The sequence below is a fragment of the Mauremys reevesii genome, linkage group 4, assembly GCF_016161935.1.
Source record: "Mauremys reevesii isolate NIE-2019 linkage group 4, ASM1616193v1, whole genome shotgun sequence".
In the NCBI taxonomy this organism is placed as follows: Eukaryota; Metazoa; Chordata; order Testudines; family Geoemydidae; genus Mauremys; species Mauremys reevesii.
The window spans coordinates 123,048,749-123,062,829 of record NC_052626.1 but is presented as its reverse complement, the minus strand read 5'-3'; positions in this window follow the sequence as shown (position 1 = coordinate 123,062,829).

The window sequence follows — 14,081 nt, the reverse complement described above, 5'->3', positions numbered from 1 at the left end:
AGCCATGCTGCAAGCCGCCCGTCACTTCCAGTGCCTGACTGTGGTGAGGGAGTGTCCCGGCCCCTCTCTTCTGGGAGCTTTCTGGGCAAGCTGCTCTCCCGGGTGTCCCACCTCCTGCCAGCCAATGGTGCTGTCGGCTCTCGCTCCGGCTGGACCATCTATCCCATGTGCCTCTCTTGCAGGACAATCATGGAGCCTGTGCGCGGACCTGGCAGTTGCTCAAAGCAGGACCTGCCAGACTTTCTAAGGCATGGGTTGGCTCTGCCATCGAGGCTGGCACTCAGGAGGCCTGTGTGACCCTGGCATGTCCCTCAGTTCACTCAATCCCTTCGCTAAAGCCTTTCCCAAATCCCGCTGAGCTCACCTCCCCTATAACAGCTTGTGGCAGTGAGTTCCACAGGCTGGTAATCAACTAAGATTGGTGAGAGGAGCCAGACGATCCATGAGCTGGAAGTCACAGCACAGCGCAGACATTGCCGTGGTGGGCGTGGGCTCCTGGGCGTGGGGACAGACTCAGCGGAAAGCATCATCTCTGCCCCCAGCCTTTGGTGTGGCTGAGAGATCAGACATGCTGAGCAGAGCCACTCCAGGCTGGGCACCCTGGAGGCTGTGCCAGTATCAATGTGGGCACAGCCACAGGCAGGGGAGATGGGAGCATAGGCTGCAGAATGTCGCATGACCAGTCAGCTCAGGATACCATGGGTGTGTGGGCATCACACCCTGCTCACTGTCTGTCTAATGGCTGGTCCCAGGGACTAGGACAGCCAGCTGCTCATTCAGGCACACCCCGGCAAGCTCCTCTCTAGCTTGTGAGAGGAGGCCTGTGTTTCTGGCCCTGAAGGGCCAGGGTTCGAATCCTGCTAGGGCCTATCTTTGTGCAGAGGTGGTCTGTTACAGATGCTGATTCTAGCTAGTTGGCTGCTGCTAACCTGCTCCAGGCAGGATGGGCCTGAGTGCTTGGGCCTAGAGATCACCCCCTGCTGTGCCACTGACTTCAGCACAGACCTGCCAGCTAGGGGACACCTGCCGTGCTCGTGGGCCCAGCTGCACCCAGGGCTGAGTGGGAATTTCCGTGCTGGGGAGATCAGCCACACCCCCTTGGCAGAGCCGCTGGCTCCCTGGAATGCAGGAGAACCAGCCCCATGCCCCAGGGTGCTGAATGCTCCTGTTCACTGCTCCTCCCTAACCAGCCAAGTCACACACCCACGTGGGGAACTGCCCTTGCCTTTCCAAACAACGTCCTGCTGGGAAGAGGGCAGGCTACTCCCAGGAGGAAATGCACCCAAAATCCAACACCCCAACACATGTGGCCTCTGGTCAGCGGTTCTCAACCTGCAGCCTGTGAGCTGCATGCAGCCCAATTAGCACACAGCTGCGGCCCCATGTTTGTGCTAAAGGCTGCTGGGCCGCGTGGCAGGGGTCTGGGGTCGGGGCTGCCACTCAGCCCCACGCAGCTGGGTTCAGGGTCCCTGCCACCCCCCACCCAGGGCTCTGCTCATGGCCTCACTCTGTGGAGGGGTCTCTGGGCAGGAGGTGCTGGGCATAGAGGTCTGTGGGAAGGTTCGGGGGGGGGGAGGGGAGCGCTGTGGTTCTCAACCTGCAGCCCACATAACACATTGTAGGCAGCAGCCCACAATGATAAATAGATAGAGAACCACTGTGTGACTTACCATCCGCTGGGATGAGCTCAGATGGCGCTACCCAAGGAAATGCCCTGTCTCTGGGTTAATCTGGTGCAGCTCAGAGGGTGCACCATGCACCTCCCATCACTAAGGCCCCATCTTTCAGTGGCCCCCTTGGGATGGCATGTCTAGTGCTTAGAGCAGGTGATGGGGTGTCAAAAGGCCTATTTTAGGCAACCTTGGGCAAGTCCTAGCCCTTCTACATGACTCAGTTTCCCCATCTGTATCACCTATCTTGCTGTGGCTTGGGAAGCTCCTTAACTCACTGCATGGCACACGCTTTGAGATCCTTGATCAGCCTGCAGTTCCCATCCACCATTCCCATGGCAGTGAACACCTGAAGGCCTTTCCCGGGAGAGATTTCTGCCTCTGGAGCTGCTCGGCTGGGATTCAAACTGTCAGCACTGGAAAGGGGCCAGCACAGCCCCCCAGGAGCTCTTCAGCCAACCTGAGCCCATCCCCAGCCCTGGGGCCAGGGATCCCGAGTCCCAGAGATCACAGAGCAAAGGCTAGGCGCTGAAATAACCTTGACACTGAAACTGACAAGGGTGGATGCAGAGCCAGACTGCACACCCATCGCACAAGTGGCTCCCCTCAGAAGTTCCCAGTGTGGAGGTCCAGCATTGGGTGAATCGGGGGCAGCTGCCTGGGGACAGGACCTGGACACAGCCCTGCAAGGAAGCAGATCCTGCTGCTGCCCACAGTGCAGAAAGCTGATGGGCCAGGCCGGACGGTGCCCAGGGATGTGGGGTTGGGTGTGCTTGTGACGAAGTGGGAGGGTTCTTATTGTTTCCTCTGAATACTGTGTGTGTGTGCCTCAGTTTCCCCTATGCATTTCTTAAGTCTCCAGTGTGCATAAATAGCCGACACTCTGTATCCTAGCAACAAATGGCTGGGGCCCTTCCCCCCTGCAAAGGAATAGCTAAAGGTGAACAAAGAGATCAGGTGTCCTCCTGCCCTGGGAAAGAGACAAAGGCCAGAAAGGAGGAGCTGGAGGGGGTTTCAGTTTAGAGCTGGCTGGGGATGGAAAGTGAGGGGAGACAGGCCCCCGAATGGACCCAGCTGAGGGGTTCTGTTCTCAGTACCTACAAGCTCTGTTTTAGACCGTGTTCCTGTCATCTAATAAACCTCTGTTTTACTGGCTGGCTGAGAGTCACATCTGACTGCGAAGTGGGGGTGTGGGACCCTGCCTGGGTGGACTCGCTGTGGGAAGCGCACAGAGGGGCAAAGGATGCTGAATGCTCCAAGGTCAGATCCAGGAAGATGGAATCATAGATCATTAGGGTTGGAAGGTTCCTCAGGAGATCATCTAGTCCAACCCCCTGCTCAAAGCAGGACCAATCCCCAAATGGCCTCCTCAAGGATTGAACTCACAACCCTGGGTTTAGCAGGCCAATGCTCAAACCACCAAGCTATCCCTCCCCCCTAAGCCGTGTGAGCTCCTTGCCCTGAAGACAGTCTGCTCCAAGGGAGAGGAGACTTCACCAGAGTCCTGACTGGCTTTGTAGGGAGCAGTTCCAGAGTATCGCCCGGGGACTCCGTGACAGCGCTGTGTACAGATGCTTCTCTGTCATTGTACGGCGCAGGGTGGGGGCATTCAGTGGGACGGGGCTCGGTGATTAGACGAATGAATCTTCTCATGCCTGGATCCAAACAAACCTGTGCTCACAGCGGGTGCTGTGTCAGTCACCACCTGCCACGTGGCCCTGCTCCTCACCCCGCGCCTCTGCCAGGGCGCAAGGGACAGGCCTGGGGGCACAGGCCAGTGGAGACTCAAAGCAGGGGTCACTTGGCTGCCCCGTGCTAGCCCCTGATAGGCAGGCTGGTGCTGCTCGCAGCCCTTTCAGCACAGTGCCCAGCGAAGCAGGGGCAGCATTTGATAGGGATACCAATGCTGCCTGCCCTGCACTTTTAAACATGTCCAGGGGCCACCTCTGCTGGCCCTTGCCTTTGCCGCACCCCTGCTATGGCAGAGGTGACTGGAGTAGCTCCTGGCTTTACTTTAGCAAAGCTTTTGATACGGTCTCCCACAGTATTCTTGCCAGCAAGTTAAAGAAGTCTGGGCTGGATGAATAGACTATAAGGTGGATAGAAAGCTGGCTAGATGGTCGGGCTCAATGGGTAGTGATCAATGGCTCCATGTCTAGTTGGCAGCTGGTATCAAGCAGGGTGCCCAAGGGTCGGTCCTGGGGCCAGTTTTGTTCAATATCTTCATTAATGATCTGGAGGATGGTTTGTAGATGACACTAAACTGGGAGGAGTGGTTGATATGCTGGAGGGTAGGGATAGGTTATAGAGGGACCTAGACAAATTAGAGGATTGGGCCAAAAGAAATCTGATGAGGTTCAACAAGGACAAGTGCAGAGTCCTGCACTTAGGACAGAAGAATCCCATGCACTGTTACAGACTAGGGACCGAGTGACTAGGCAGCAGTTCTGCAGAAAAGGACCTGGGGTTACAATGGATGAGAAGCTGGATATGAGTCACTGCCCTTGTTGCCAAGACGGCTAATGGCATTTGGGGCTGTATAAGTAGGAGCATTGCCAGCAGATAGAGGGATGTGATCGTTCCCCTCTGTTCGGCACTGGTGAGGCCTCATCTGCAGTACTGTGTCCAGTTTTGGGCCCCACACTACAAGAAGGATGTGGAAAAATTGGAAAGAGTCCAGCGAAGGGCAACAAAAATGATTAGAACAGAAGTACTTGTGGCACCTTAGAGACTAACAAATTTATTTGAGCATAAGCTGTTGTGGGCTACAGCTCACTTCATCGGATGCATAGACTGGAACATACAGCAAGAAGATATTTATACATACAGAGAACACGAAAAGGTGGAAGTAGCCATACCAATTGTAAAAGGCCAATCAATTGAGATGAGCTATCATCAGCAGGAGAAAAAAAACCGTTTGAAGTGATAGTCGAGATGACCCATAGAAGGTGTGAGCATACTTAACATGGGGAAATAGATTCAATTAGTGTAATGACCCAACCATTCCCAGTCTCTGTTCAAACCTAAATTAATTCAAGTTCAGCAGTCTCTGTTTGGAGTCTGTGTTTGAAGTTTTTTTGTTGTAAAATTGCCGCCTTCAAGAACTTCAAACACATAATCCAAAGAGACACTGCTGAACTTGAATTAATATGCAAATTAGATACAATTAACTTAGGTTTGAACAGAGACTGGGAATGGTTGGGCCATTTGTCACAGAGTCCCTGGGTGATGCTCTGGAACTGCTCCCTACGAAGCCAGTCAGGACTTTGGGGAGCCTCCTCTCCCTTGGAACAAACTGTCTTCAGGGCAAGAAGCTCACATGGCTTCCACCTTCCTTGGTCTGATCTTGGAGCATTCAGCATATGCCCCTCTGTGCGCTTCCCACAGCGAGTCCGCCCAGGCAGGGTCCTGGGGAAGCCAGAGGCCCTGCACGCACCACCACATCGCAGTCAGACGTGACTCTTAGCCAGCCAGTAAAACAGAGGTTTATTAGATGACAGAAACACGCCCTAAAACAGAGCTTGTAGGTACAGAGAATGGGACCCCTCTCAGCCGGGTCCATTCTGGGGCCCAGCGAGGCAGACAACCCCATCTGCCCTCACTTCCCATCCCCAGCCAGCTCCAAACTGAAACCCCCTCCAGCCCCTCCTTCTCTGGCCTTTGTCTCTTTCCAGGGCCAGGAGGTCACCTGACCTCTTTGTTCACCTTCAGCCATCCCCTTGCAGGGGGGAAAGGCCCCAGCCATTTGTTGCCAGGAGACAGAGCGTCGGCCATTTATGCACACTGGAGACTTAAGAAATGCATAGGGGAAACTGAGGCACCTACACAGTATTCAGAGGAAACATTAGGAAGAAAACCAAGAAAGAAGAAGTGGGACCACTTAAAACTGTAAACGGAGTGGAGATTAAGGATAAGCTAGGCATGGCACAATATCTAAACGAATATTTTGCCTCGGTCTTTAATGAGGCTAATGAAGGGCTTAGGAATAGTGGCAGAGTGACTGATGGGAATGAAGGTGCGGGGTTGGAAATTACAGTATCCGAGGTAGAAGCCAAACTTGAACAGCTTAACGGTAGTAAATCCGGCAGCCCGGATAATCTTCATCCTAGAATATTAAAGGAATTGGCGAGTGAAATTGCAAGCCCGTTAGCGATAATTTTAAACAAATCTCTAAACTCGAGGGTTGTACCATTTGACTGAAGATTAGCTAATATAGTTCCTATTTTCAAGAAGGGGAAAAAAAGTGACCCGGGTAACTACAGGCCTGTTAGTTTAACATCTGTAGTATGTAAAGTCATGGAAAAAATATTAAAGGAGAGAGTAGTTACGGACCTTGAGGTCAATGGCAATTGGGACAAATTACAACATGGTTTTACGAACCATGGGTGCCAAACCAACCTGATCTTCTTTGAGAAAGTAACAGATTTTTTAGACAAGGGAAATGCAGTGGATCTAATATATCTTGATTTCAGTAAGGCGTTTGATACGGTACCGCATGAAGAATTACTGGTTAAATTGGAAAAGATGGGGATTGAAATGAAAATCCAGAGGTGGATAAGGAACTGGTTAAAGGGGAGACTGCAGCGGGTCGTATTGAAAGGTGATCTGTCGGGTTGGAGCGAGGTTACCAGTGGAGTTCCTCAAGGTTCGGTTTTGGGTCCGATCTTATTCAATCTATTTATCACTGACCTCGGAACCAAAAGTAGGAGTGGGCTGATAAAGTTTGCGGATGACACGAAGTTGGGCGGTATTGCCCATTCGGAGAAGGATCGGGATATCCTCCAGGGAGATTTGGATGACCTTGTAAACTGGAGTATTAGTAATAGGATGAAATTCAATAGTGAGAAGTGTAAGGTTATGCATTTAGGGATGACTAACAGGAATTTTAATTATAAGCTGGGGACGCACCAGTTGGAAGTAACGGAAGAGGAGAAGGACCTCGGAGTCCTGGTTGATCGCAGGATGACTATGAGTCGGCAATGTGATGTGGCCGTTAAAAAAGCTAATGTGGTCTTGGGATGCATTAGGCGAGGTATTTCTAGTCGAGATAAGGAGGTGCTAGTCCCGTTATACAAGGCGTTGGTGAGACCTCATTTGAGTACTGTGTACAGTTTTGGTCTCCCATGTTCAAGAAGGATGAATTCAAACTGGAATGGGTACAAAGAAGGGCCACTAGAATGATCCGAGGAATGGAAAGCCTGTCGTATGAAAGGAGACTTGAGGAGCTCGGTTTGTTTTCCTTAACCAAAAGAAGGTTGAGAGGAGATATGATTGCTCTCTTTAAATATATCAGAGGGATAAATACCAGGGAGGGAGAGGAATTAATTCAGCTCAGTACTAATGTGGACACGAGAACAAATGGATATAAATTGGCAGTCGGGAAGTTTAGGCTTGAAATTAGATGAAGGTTTCTAGCCATCAGGGGAGTGAAATTCTGGAACAGCCTACCGAGGGAAACAGTGGGGGCGAAGGACCTCTCTGGCTTTAAGATTAAGCTTGATAAGTTTATGGAGGGAATGGTTTGATAGGATAACGTGATTTAGTCAATAGGTCAATAACGTATGCCACTGGTAATTAGTACCGAGGGTCAATGTTGGGATATTGAAAGTCTTTTTCCTGAGTGTCTGGCTGGAGAGTCTTGCCCGCATGCTCGGGGTTCAGCTGATCGCCATATTTGGGGTCGGGAAGGAATTTTCCTCCAGGGTAGATTGGCAGTGGCCCTGGAGGTTTTTCACCTTCCTCCGCAGCATGGGGCAGGGGTCGCTTGCTGGAGGATTATCTGCTACTTGAAGTCTTTAAATCAGGATTTGGGGACTTCAACAGCTGAGTCAAGGGAGAGAATTATTTCAGGAGTGGGTGGGTCAGCTTTTGTGGCCTGCATCTTGCGGGAGGTCAGACTAGATGATCATAATGGTCCCTTCTGATCTTAAGTTCTATGATTCTATGATTAAGAACAGTCCCACTTCGTCACACCATTACACTAATTGAATCTATTTCCCCATGTTAAGTATCCTCACACCTTCTATGGGTCATCTCGATTATCACTTCAAACGTTTTTTTTCTCCTGCTGATGATAGCTCATCTCAATTGATTGGTCTCTTACAGTTAGTATAGCTACTTCCACCTTTTCATGTTCTCTGTACATATAAATATCTTCTTGCTGTATGTTCCAGTCTATGCATCCAATGAAGTGGGCTGTAGCCCACGAAAGCTTATGCTCAAATAAATTTCTTAGTCTCTAAGGTGCCACAAGTACTCCTGTTCTTTTTGCGGATACAGACTAACACGGCTGCTACTCTGAAACCTAAAAATGATTAGGGGGCTGAAGCACATGACTTATGAGGAGAGGCTGAGGGAACTGGGATTGTTTAGTTGGCAGAATAGAAGAATGAGGGGGGATTTGATAGCTGCTTTCAACTACCTGAAAGGGGGTTCCAAAGAGGATGGATCTGGACTGTTCTCAGTGGTGGCAGATGACAGAACAAGGAGTAATAGTCTCAAGTTGCAGTGGGGGAGTGTATCTATTGGGTTTCCGGGAAACTGGGCGGGCAGAAGCCCGCCCAATGCTAAAGGATCCTTCCCCCCCACCAGCCTAAGGGGAAGATCTAAAGGACCTCAGAAACCCACTAATTTCGGGGGACAACTAATAAAAGAACAGGAACAGGAGTGCGGTCAAAGGGTCATAAGAAGGGAGCCTGACGGGGACACCAAGCAGAGAACCCCGGACAGTGCCCACTGTTCCTCGAAGGCGTCAAGGGAGCCAGCGGACACCGCCCAGAGGAACTCCGCTTGGAGACGTGAACGGACTAAGGATCAGAACCAAGCCCCACAGTCGCAGGAGTCTCTGTTGGCCAACCTCCCCTCCCTGGTCGCGTAGATGGCCATTTTTGCCAGGGCGAGGAGGAGGTTGACCAGGAGTGCAGTGGGGGAGTGTAGTGGGGCGGTCACCCGCTCCTGCCTGGAAGGGCTTGAAAGCAGCCCGGGAGAGGGCTGTGGCAGAGAAAAGCTGGGCTGATGGGGAAAGCAGCCACAGCTGTAGCCAGTGCAATCAGGGCCCAGCTGGCCCTTATAAGAGGGCAGTGGGCCAGAAGCACAGACAGTCTCTTTCTGCCTTCAGAGAGAGAGAAGGGCCTGGCTGCTGGGAAGCTCAGGGTGCCTAGACTGAGGCAGGGCTGGGGAGCTCCAGGCTGGCAACTCCCCGGGCTGCAGGGCCTTGTCCAAGGCCCCATAGAGGCACTGGGTTGCAGAGAGAGGCAGCAGGTCCAGACCCAACCTTGCCTATGATCAGCGGCTGACACTGCAGTCTGCCCCAGGGTGTGGGGGCTAGTTGGTGACTGGCAGTAGCCTACAACTGAGGTGAGGTGGGGATAGGGGGTGGGGGTTCCCTGGGGAGTGGAGACCCTGAGACTGAGGGATATATGGCCAGGGGGCAGCACCCCAGATAATGGGGCACCGGGTCCGGGAGGGACATGGGGGCCGAGCGGTAAGGCAGATCACCGGCCTACAGAGGGCACTCTGTAAGCTGGATGAGCTGATTCCTGACAGAGACCAGCAGGAGGCGCCGCTGCAGTGAGTCCCACATGCTTACAGGGAGGTCTAGGTTGGCTATTAGGAAAAATTTTCACTAGCAGGGTGGTGAAGCACTGGAATGGGTTACCTAGGGAGGTGATAGAATCTCCTTCCTTAGAGGTTTTTAAGGCCTGGCTTGACAAAGCCCTGGCTGGGATGATTTAGTTGGGGGTTGGTCTAGATGACCTCCTGAGATCCCTGCCAACCCTGATATTCTATGACCCCCCCCCCCCAGCAGCTGGCTGGGCCTTGGCTGGGCAGGCAGCCCCCGGGTGCTGATGCTGTCCTGCTAGCTCTCACCTGCCCCTGCTGCAGGAGTCCTGTCCAAGCACCATGAGCAATGTGCTCCATGCAATTTGGGGTGGAAAGAGGGCACCTCCTCTGCACAGTGCCCTGTAGCTGAGGGAAAGAGGCCCTGAGCTACCGACATCCAAGGGAGCATCAGCTCTTGTCCCAGCTTTTCTGTGAGCTGCTCTGAGCCCTTCACATTAACCAAGGCCATAGACTGCTACCCGTGGGGAGGCAACTATGGCTCACCTCAGAGCTTGCACAGGGTCACAGCATCAGAGCTTGGGACAGAACCCAGAGACCTGACCTAAGGCAGCCAAACCTCAGCCACACCCTTTCAGGAGGAGCATGCCAAACTATGTGCTTGTGCAACCCACACTAACACAGCATGGCTCTCTCGCACCCCCTAGCGGCTACAGCAAGTAGAGAGGTTTATGAATCTGTGACTACCTCTATACAGGGCTGTTTAGCTCAATCACATCCTTCCCGCTTGCTGGCCGGTGAGCTACAGCACAGCCTTGGGCAGAACTTGGCTGGGCTCCCTGGCCCAAAGGGGACAGGTTAGATGTTGCTTGTGGCAGTTCCGTCAGGATTAATAGCACTGGACTATGCTGGGAACTAGGAAATCAGTGCCAGGGTCCCCCAGACACCTCCATTTCCCCTAATAAACCAGCCATCATAACTAACCACCCAGCCCAACCACTCCAGCTCCCCCCAGCCCATGCCACTGAAGACATCAGAGTCAGGATGGGGCAGAGGGGGATTTATGGCAGCTTCTTAGGGTTGTCCCCTGCTAGTTTTTCTCCTGCCTTGCTGGCCATGGGATGTAATGTGCTGGGCTTTTCACTTTGTGCACTTGGCTGCACATGCAGCAACCGTAACTACTGGCTGTGCCCATCGTGGCTGGGGGCCTGTCACAGCCTGGCTGGCACCCAGGTCCCACTCTGCATACAGGCAGCGTGCCAGCTGCTGAAGCCATGTGGCTCCTCTTGGCACCAGGGACCGTCCGGGAAGCAGGACAGACCCATCAGCTGAAGGCAAGGCTCCCCAGCAGGGAGGCTAGGGTAAGGAGCAAGGTGAGGAAGGCAGGGGCTCCTGGGAGAGGATGGTAGGGGGCTCCCTCAAGGGCCGAGGCTCCTGGGACGGGGTGGGCACTCACAGGCAAGGGGTCAGGCTAATGGGGAGAGAGGAGGGTCAGGCCATGGCACAGGGTCACAGCCAGTGGCTGGTTTCTCTGTGCCTCAGAGGTGGCAACCCTACTGCCCCAGGAACAGTTAGCAAAGCATGGAGCCCTGAGGGCCGAGGCATCGTGCCAGGCCATGGCTCTCTGCCACTGTCCCCTCCCTCCACCCAGGCCACAGGCCTGTGAGAGAAGAAGCTAATAAAATATCCAGTTGGGGGCTTAGCCCCACCCCTGGGAGAGCCACTGACGGCCTATGAACCCACAGGGCTGGGCCCATGGACGAGCAGCACTGGACACATCATGCCAGGCCATGGGCACCACCTGCTGGCCACAACAGAGCACAGCAATAACCTACGCTGCTGTGTGCACCTGGGCACAGGCACGTCGAGCTGGCTGTGCCAGGCCCTGCCTGCACCAGGCTGGCTGGGGAGTGCTAGCAGGGCCCAGAGCCTAGGGCACTGGGCAAGGGGAACAGAACTCCCAGCTCTGGTATGGCCAGGCCCAACTGCCCTGGGAGAGCAAAGATGCTGCGCACCACAGCTGACCTTGCTCAGAGCCAGGCCCTGCTGATGTCACAGTCCCACAGCAGGTGCCCCAGCTGTGGGGCACTCTCCTCCCATCCCAAGCATCACCGCTGTGTAGGCTGGGCCCCTTCTGCCCCAGGCGCCTGGTCAGCCTTCCCGGAGCCAGGTGGGGAGGGAGGTTGGAGCCACTCCTGCACACGCAGCCTGAGAGCCTTGGGGAAGAGGCGGGCGAACTCCTCCGGTGGCCTTGGAAAAGCTCCGTGGAGAGAAAACAGCTTGGTAGCCAGGTCAGTTTAATGAGCCAGGGCTGCTGAGGTCCTGTCCCTGCCTGATTTCCCCTCAGCTTTGCACCAGGCTCATTAACTGGCCATGGTGCAGGGGGAGCATCCCACTCTACGGGGGCTCACTCGTATGCTTGGCTGAACACTGGCAGCTACACCCAAGGCACGGCCCATCGCTGCTGCACAGCCCCTCACTCAATCAGCCACAAAACCACAAGGCCAAGACGGAGCCTGGCTTCTCTCAGCACGGCAACTAGATCACTGGGCCAGGGATCACAGTAAGAACCAGTCCCACACCCACTCGCTGAGTGTCTGGGGGGAGTGGGAGGGGAAGGTTTCCCTACTGGAGTGTGGCATTGCCAGAAATCGGTGATCCTTCCTTCCAGCTGTACTAATAGTAAATGGGCAGATGGTCTGAATCCATATCCCCCCACCACTGAGCCCCGCGTCATGGTGGATGCTCAGCGCATCCCCAGCATTTCCCTTGCACTGCTGGGCGCAGGCCTGAAATTGCCCTGACCCTTCTCCTCGGCTGCATCCAAACCAGAGTGCACCAGCTCCCCTTGGGCCCATCAGCCTGGGGCTCCTTCCCCTGACGCAAGCGCCTCAAACCTCAGGGCCTGATCAACTACAATAAAAGGAGCAATTGAGTGACACTGAGGGGCTTTGCCAGCCTCTGGCAAATGCAGAGCCGCCCAGGGCAGGGAGGAAACTAGATTGACCGGGGGAAGGAGACCAAAGCCCCGAGGTAAGTGGGGAAGTGGGATATCAGGAGAAAGCACAAGTAGGTGAGTGCAAGAGGGGATGGCTCCAGCCCCATACTGGGACACCAGGACTATCAGTGAGTTATCTTACATGCCTATACACAAATGCAAGAAGCCTGGGGAACAAGCAGGGAGAACTAGAAGTCCTGGCACAGTCAAGGAATTATGATGTAATTGGAATAACAGAGACTTGGTGGGATAACTCACGTGATTGGAGTACTGTCATGGATGGATATAAACTGTTCAGGAAGGACAGGCAGGGCAGAAAAGGTGGGGGAGTTGCGTTGTATGTAAGAGAGCAGTATGACTGCTCAGAGCTCCAGTATGAAACTGCAGAAAAACCTGAGAGTCTCTGGATTAAATTTAGAAGTATGAACAACAAGGGTGATGTCGTGGTGGGAGTCTGCTACAGACCACCAGACCAGGGGGATGAGGTGGACGAGGCTTTCTTCCAGCAACTAACAGAAGTTGCTAGATCACAGGCCCTGGTTCTCATGGGTGACTTTAATCACCCCGATATCTGCTGGGAGAGCAATACAGCAGTGCACAGACAATCCAGGAAGTTTCTGGAAAGTGTAGGGGACAATTTCCTGGTGCAAGTGCTGGAGGAACCAACTAGGGGAAAAGCTCTTCTTGACCTGCTGCTCACAAACAGGGAAGAAATAGTAGAGGAAGCAATAGTGGATGGGAACCTGGGAGGCAGTGACCATGAGATGGTCGAGTTCAGGATCCTGACACAAGGAAGAAAGGAGAGCAGTAGAACAGAGACCCTGGACTTCAGAAAAGCAGACTTCGACTCCCTCAGGGAACTGATGGGCAAGGTCCCCTGGGAAAATAACATGACGGGGAAAGGAGTCGAGGAAAGCTGGCTGTATTTTAAAGAATCCTTATTGAGGTTGCAGGAACAAACCATCCCAATGTGTAGGAAGAAAAGTAAATATGGCAGGCGACCAGCTTGGCTTAACAGTGAAATCCTTACTCGTCTTAAACACAAAAAAACAGCTTACAAGAAGTGGAAGACTGGACAAATAACCAGGGAGGAGTATAAAAGTATTCCTCAGGCATGCAGGAGTGAAATTAGGAAGGCCAAATCACACTTGGAATTGCAGCTAGCCAGAGATGTTAGGAGTAACAAGAAGGGTTTTTTCAGGTATGTTAGCAACAAGAAGAAAGTCAAGGAAGGTGTGGGCCCCTTGCTGAATGAGGGAGGGAACCTAGTGACAGAGGATGTGGAGAAAGCTAGTGTACTCAATGCTTTTTTTGCCTCTGTCTTCACAGACAAGGTCAGCTCCCAGACAACTGCACTCTGCAGCACGGTATGGGGAGGAGGTGACCAGCTCTCTGTGGAGAAAGTAGTAGTTCGGGACTATTTAGAAAAGCTGGACGAGCACAAGACCATGGGGCCGGATGCACTGCATCCGAGGGTGCTAAAAGGAGTTGGCCGATGAGATTGCAGAGCCATTGGCCATTATCTTTGAAAAATCATGGCGATTGGGGAGGTCCCGGATGACTGGAAAAAAGCTAATGTAGTGCCCATCTTTAAAAAAGGGAAGAAGGAAGATCCAGGGAACTACAGGCCAGTCAGTCTCACTTCAGTCCCTGGAAAAATCATGGAACAGATCCTCAAGGAATCAATTCTGAACCACTTAAAGGAGGGGAAAGTGATCAGGAACAGTCAGCATGGATTCACCAAGGGCAAGTCATGCCTGACTAACCTAATTGCCTTCTATGATGAGATAACCAGCTCTGTGGATGAGGGGAAAGCAGTGGATGTGCTATTTCTGGACTTTAGCAAGGCTTTT